We start from the raw sequence: 6,298 nt of genomic DNA, 5'->3' as shown, positions 1-6,298 counted from the left end.
CTTTACAACAATTCCTGAAAGATGTCCAGTCATATTTGCGGCACCATCTGTGCAGATCCCAATACATTTTTTCCAATCAATTTCAAGTTCTCGGAAATAACTATTAAGTGCTTCAAAAATCTCAGAGATGGTTGCTCTACCCGGCAAATTAAGCAAACAAAGTAGTTCTTCATGTAACTCTCCTTCACACTCAACCCTCACAAAACAAAGAAGAAGTGCTTTGTTTGTAATGTCCGTAGATTCGTCAAGTTGGATTGAATAAAATGAAGAATTTTTCACCATTTTTATTATCTGATTTTCAATGTCTTTGGCCATATCTTCGATTCTGCGCTTGATAGTATTATTAGACATAGGAATTACTTTCAATTTCTGAACAGCCTGTATTCCCAAAATCTGTTCACAGGCTTTTAACATGCATGGCTTAATTAATTCTTCTCCAATCGTGTACGGCTTTTTGCATTTCGCGATCTGATTTGCTATGAGATATGAAGCCTTTAGTAATGATTTATCTTCAATGGTCATTTTTCTTAAAGCAATAACTTGCTTTTGCATATTTTCATGCATTCTTTTAAAATATTCTAGCGGTTTTTTTGCTAAATCCGGGTGTTTTGAATTCAAATGTCTTTCAAGTTTTGAAGGTTTTAATGCATCGTTAGATAGACTTTCAGAACATACAACACAGAGAGGCCGTGGATCCAACTCACTGTCAGGTTCTTCAATGAATCCAAATTTTAAGTAGTAGGAATGATATTTTCTTGATACTTTGTGTTTTTTCTTCTCTCCACCTCCCGTTCCAACGTGCTTCCTAATGGTGCCTGATGAAGACTGTGGAGGGTCTGATATATTGATCAGTTCACGGTTAGATGAAATATTATTAATGTTATTATTATCGTTCTCATTACCATTTGCATTACTAAAGAAATGCAAAATATTCTTTTGCTTTTTTTCACTCATTATGGGTTTAATTTATTTGAATCTAAAATAAAATAAAAAGAAATTTAGAAAAGTCAAACTCATTTTATCCCAATAAATATCAAATAAAAGAAAATATGTATATGGTTAAGATTTAAGATCATACCTGTTTTAAATCTATGTGTCAATATATAAAAGTCCGTAACGAAAGGGTTCAGCACGGAACGCTATGAGTTATTAAAAATAAATATTATGAAGTGTGAAAATTGAGGTTATGTATTGTCACGTATTGTTATGAATTGAATCATGTTTTAATGCATCTTAAAACATAACTTAACATGATGAGTAAGTATATTCCACATTTTTCTGCGGACCAGCGAAATTTTCTCGCGGACCACTAGTGGTCCGCGGACCACCACTTTGGCAACCGCTGTCTTGGGGCACTACTGATCTGATGATGCGAACAGATGATCGTACTTCTCCCAGCTTGACACTGAACGAACGGTGATCTAGGTATGATTTGATCATTTGGATCAGCCCAGCTGGGAAGCTGTTCGTAATCATTTTGTGCAGGAGTCCCTTATGCCAGAGCTTATCAAAAGCCTTGGCCACGTCAAGAAAAATCCCGGCTGTGTGATTCTTCCAGTTGAACCCTTGCGTGATGCATTCAACAACACGCAGCAACTGGTCTGTGGAAGAGTGACCGTCTCTGAAGCTGAACTGCTCATCGGGTATGATCTGGTGCTGGGCTTCAAAGTCCTTTAGTCTTCGAAGCAACCTTCCCAATACCCGGTAGCAGGCTGATTGGTCGGTAGTTCTGTTGAAACTGGCGCTCGTTTGCTGTTTTTTGGGATGAGGATTATATCTGCTTTCTTCCAAGCCTCTGGGAAGTGCCGGAGACAAAGCATCGCATTGATGATGGGAACTATGTGGATAACCGATTTCCGGGGAAGAAGCTTAATCATTAGATTGGAAATTCCATCAACTCCAGGGGTTTTTTTGTTTTTCAGCTGTTTAATTATGGTGTGAACTCCTCTTGGAGTGGCCGGCTCGATGACATCGTCGTTGGTCAGACCTTAGCCTTTTCAGTTTCAGAGCGCGCCATGCCTGCTCGTCTATGGAGTGGTGGGATCAACAATTTCTTAATTCTGAAATGCTTGGCCACGCTCCAAGCAGATCCATCTTCGGTGGAGAATGGCTGTAGTTTTTCTTGCCACTTCTCATTCCGGAATAGCTCTAACTCATCACGCACTCTCTGAGTGAGTCTATTCAGTCCCCGCTTATGGTCGAGACAGAGGGTCCTCTGGTATTCCTTTTTGGCAGCTCTCTTTGCCCTAATCAGCTGGTAAAGATCGTACGGCAGATTATTTGTGAACCGACGACGCGGAGCTTGGAGAGTGGAATTTGCCAGAGCTTGTTTTAAATGCGATTGAAAGACATCCACTGCAGCTTCAATCTCGTCTCGCGTATTCACCTGGGGTACTGGCCCAGCGAAGTCGTCCACTGACATCGAGTATTTCAACCAGTTGATCTTACGCGAGACGGATGGCTCGTCATGAAAGTCATCCCCCAGGTGAAGGACTACTGGGTTATGATCAGAGCTCAGCTCGTCCAGGACATCAATGGTAATGCTGTGAGTCACATCCTTAAGGATGGCAATGTCTAAGACATCAGGTCTACCGATCGGACCGTAATGGGTAGGAGCGTCAGGCCCGATCACCATGATGTCGGTGTCGTTCATCAGAGCGCGCCCACTCGCGTTAATAGCTCGACTGTTCCAGGTTGGGTGCTTGGCGTTGAGATCGCCAGCAATGACTATAGCACCATTGAAATCTATCATTTTTACCAGGTCAGGGACTGGGAGTCTTTTGTTGGGAGGGTGATGTACAGCGTATAACTTTAACGTGCCAGGTTGATTCAATCCTGTGGTCTCAATCAGGATTGGACCAGGGAACGTGAATGTTTGGTGATTGATGTTTCGTTTAACGAATATTGCAGTGCCTCTCCATGGTCAAGGTAATAATTTGGTAGGTTAATCTGGTGGGCGGGTTTAAGGTGAGACTCAGATATGAGGATCACATCAGCTGCTCGATCTTCTGCAAGCTGCCTGAGCTCCAGAATCCTGCTTGGGAGTCCGTTCGCGTTCCAGAACAGGATATCTAGTGACTCAGGTTTCCTTCTTCTAGCGGGCATGCGGTGGATGTTGTGCAGTCAGGACACTGTTGTGCAGATCAGAGATTGCATGGCTAACATGAGATCAGTGATGATCCCATTGCTGACCCCCCCCCCCGGGGGCCTGATACAGCTGTCTGGTCTGAAAGTGCCGCGAGGCGCCGCAGATGGCGGCGGGCAGATCGGTTGGCTAGGTGAATGTTACCTTGGTGCCTGGGGGTAACGATCAGCTGCCTGAGCATAGCTCATCCCTCCGTGAACTTTCTTGGCTGGAGTACCATTAGTTTTCTTGGCGTCCAGCTGTGGCCAAGCTGGGCATCCCCTGTATCTGGCCGGATGAGCACCTCCACAGTTGGCGCACTTAGCCTCGGAATTCGGATTCTTCTTGCAGTCTGCATTGGCGTAATCCTTGCCACACTTGACGCTCTTATGATTTGCACGACAGCAGTTTTGAGCATGGCCTCATTTCTGGCATCTGTAACATTGTCCTACCACCTTCTTTTTGTGGAGGGCTTCAGGGTAGACGGCAACTCCGCAGACGCCCCTGATATTGAATAACTTGTCTCTGTCCTCCTTGGGGACTACAACAAGAGCCATGTCTATCTGTCTCTTGTTTTTCATCATGCGGCTTACTTTGATAGCCGGAATGCCTTTGGCTATCAGATCGCTTTTAACCTCGTCTAGGTCAACGTCTCTATCTAGTCCACGGAGGAGTACCCTGGCAGTTTTATCACATGCAAGAGGAAATGTGTGGTATAAGATTTTTTCTTTATCTAAGAACGCGGTGATGCCACGGTAGTCATCCACAGTCATCGGTTGAATGCGGATACCTTCAGGGGTTGATCTGGCTAATTTGGTTTTAAAACCAAGGGCAGTCATTCATTCATTCATTCAGCCAGTTCCCGCAGAAGCGGTGGTAGCGTTTACCATCTTGCTGGCATTCGACAGCGAAGACGGGGGTCGTCGTTTGGTCGAAGAAGAACCAGGGGAGTTTCTCAGTCTCTTCTTGCAGTCACTAGGACTAGAGTCGGACGACGAAGACGACTGGCATGACATCATATTGTCTATGAATGCCGATGTGGAGGGCTTTGGAGACGGCACTCGAATAACTGGGTGCGCAGCAGAGGATGCTGGCTTAATTTGTTTTTTCTAGTAACTAGACTTTAGCGGTAAGTTGCTGGTTTACTTTGATGAGGGCGGCGACCTCTTGTCGAGCATCTGAAGAGCATTAAAATGCTCGGAGTATCGCACCACCTAGGGGGCCAAAGGCGGGGTACAGAACTCATCGCTGACGGGATTCTCGTCAGGAGGGTCGAAGTAATCAAGGAGGGGCGGCATGATTACATGCAAACTTAACGGTAAAACAACGGAAAAACGTACTTAAAATTAAGAATAAGAAAACTTAAAATTAAGAAAAAGAAAACTTAAAATTAAGAATAAGAAAACTTAAATTTAAGAATCCTAATAACTAGTAACGAGTAATGAAATTCCAAAAACGAAAAGTAAATGAACGAACGAACAAAGAAAACAGCACAAAAGCTGTGTAGGCGCGTGGACAAACAAGCCCGGAGCAGGTCTGCACGTGTGCAAACAAGTTCGGGGCCAGCTCCACTTGTAACGCTGTGACTAAGAGCTGTACGGCTCAAACGCAGCACCTGTGTACACACACCGGAGAGCACGTAGACTGGACTGTACTGATCGGTGGCTCGTCGTCGACTGACTGAAAAAAAATTAACTCAGAAGATATATTTCATTTACATTTGTTTTAAAAGTCCTGTTTCATCCAAAAATAATAGGACAAACTCGACGGACCCTTTCCTGTTGTCGAGATCGACAACAAGGTCGCCACGTAGGCCCGTCCTTGCTCGCTGTGCCGCGTGTTTGTTGCAGTCCTCCACAATATGCTGCACAGTCAGAGGAACCCTACAGGCAGGGGACCTTCAGTTGCTGCTTAATTAATTGCTCGCTAGGTGCAAGTTGAAGATGCACCCAGCGAGAAAGTTGAAGTTGCTACCAAGTGCTCTGAAGTGCTGCCATATACGGGGAGCTTCCATGCCAACGTTAAAAACAAAAAACAAAAGTAACTATGCAGGACACGCACGCGCAATGTATTCATATATATTTTTTGTTCTTTTTTTATATATAATAAAATTAAAAGATAATTTCAATTTTTAATTTGCGAATATTCCTATATAGCAATTGATTACTTCAAAGATGCTCTACATTCAGGCAATGCTCATAGATTATCCTCGATTACTCTTGCATGATCCATGTATGATCTCCAGTGTGGTCCACATACTCCTTCCTCATATATGGTTCATAATTACTCGTGTACGATCTGTTGACGTGATGTGCTGTTTCAATGTATTGAAGATATTATCATTTAAACCAGGATCGATTCTAATTTTACTATCAAATCTCGTGAGTGTTGATTCTGATGGTAAATAAAATAATTTGACAAGAATTTATAACATTTTTTACTCTGTTTAAATGTACTGAGCGCAAATAATTTATTTTTGTATGTATATGATTCTCCCTTTTTTTTTTCAAAAAATTAGATATTTGGGACATTATAAAATTTTGGACATTAATATCCAATTTTTTAAATATTTCAAATTCTTTAGATTCTACTTTTAATTTTTGATTAACATTTCTTAAATAACGAATTTTTCTTAGCAATTTCCTTCTTAAAGCAGAATTTATTTCATTATTATTTTTTAAATTACCATCATCAACACTTACTCTTCCTATTGTATCTCTGTTGAAGTCATCTGAAGTGATACGACTGTTATCAATAGTTCTATTATCGCTGTCGACAACAATATCTTCAGATACAACATCAACTGGTCCACAATAAGAGTCATCTAAATTAATGATTTTTTTGGACTCTCAATATTATCCAAAATTGTATCTAATGGGTTGAGGCATGTTGGGTTGAAGTGTGTTGATGTTCCGTACAATTTGATGTTCTGCACAATGATTAAGGATTATTCTATGGATCAGGCTACGGTGTTTGAAATGTTGTGTTCTGGAGGTTTGTCAAGATTTCTAAAGGGAATGGAAAGATTGACAGCTATGGCGACTTCGCCAGAATGTGGTTTGCTGTGTTTGTGAAATATCTGGTGAGCAGGAATCTTCAGTGTATTCCGCTCAGTGGTATAGGTTTCTTGTTAATTTTGTCATTTCTAAGGAGATTGGAGATTCTTGTTTCGCC

The sequence above is a fragment of the Nicrophorus vespilloides genome, unplaced genomic scaffold, assembly GCF_001412225.1.
Source record: "Nicrophorus vespilloides isolate i.1.1-1 unplaced genomic scaffold, Nicve_v1.0, whole genome shotgun sequence".
Classification (NCBI taxonomy): domain Eukaryota; kingdom Metazoa; phylum Arthropoda; class Insecta; order Coleoptera; family Silphidae; genus Nicrophorus; species Nicrophorus vespilloides.
Note: the sequence above shows the minus strand (reverse complement) of the source record.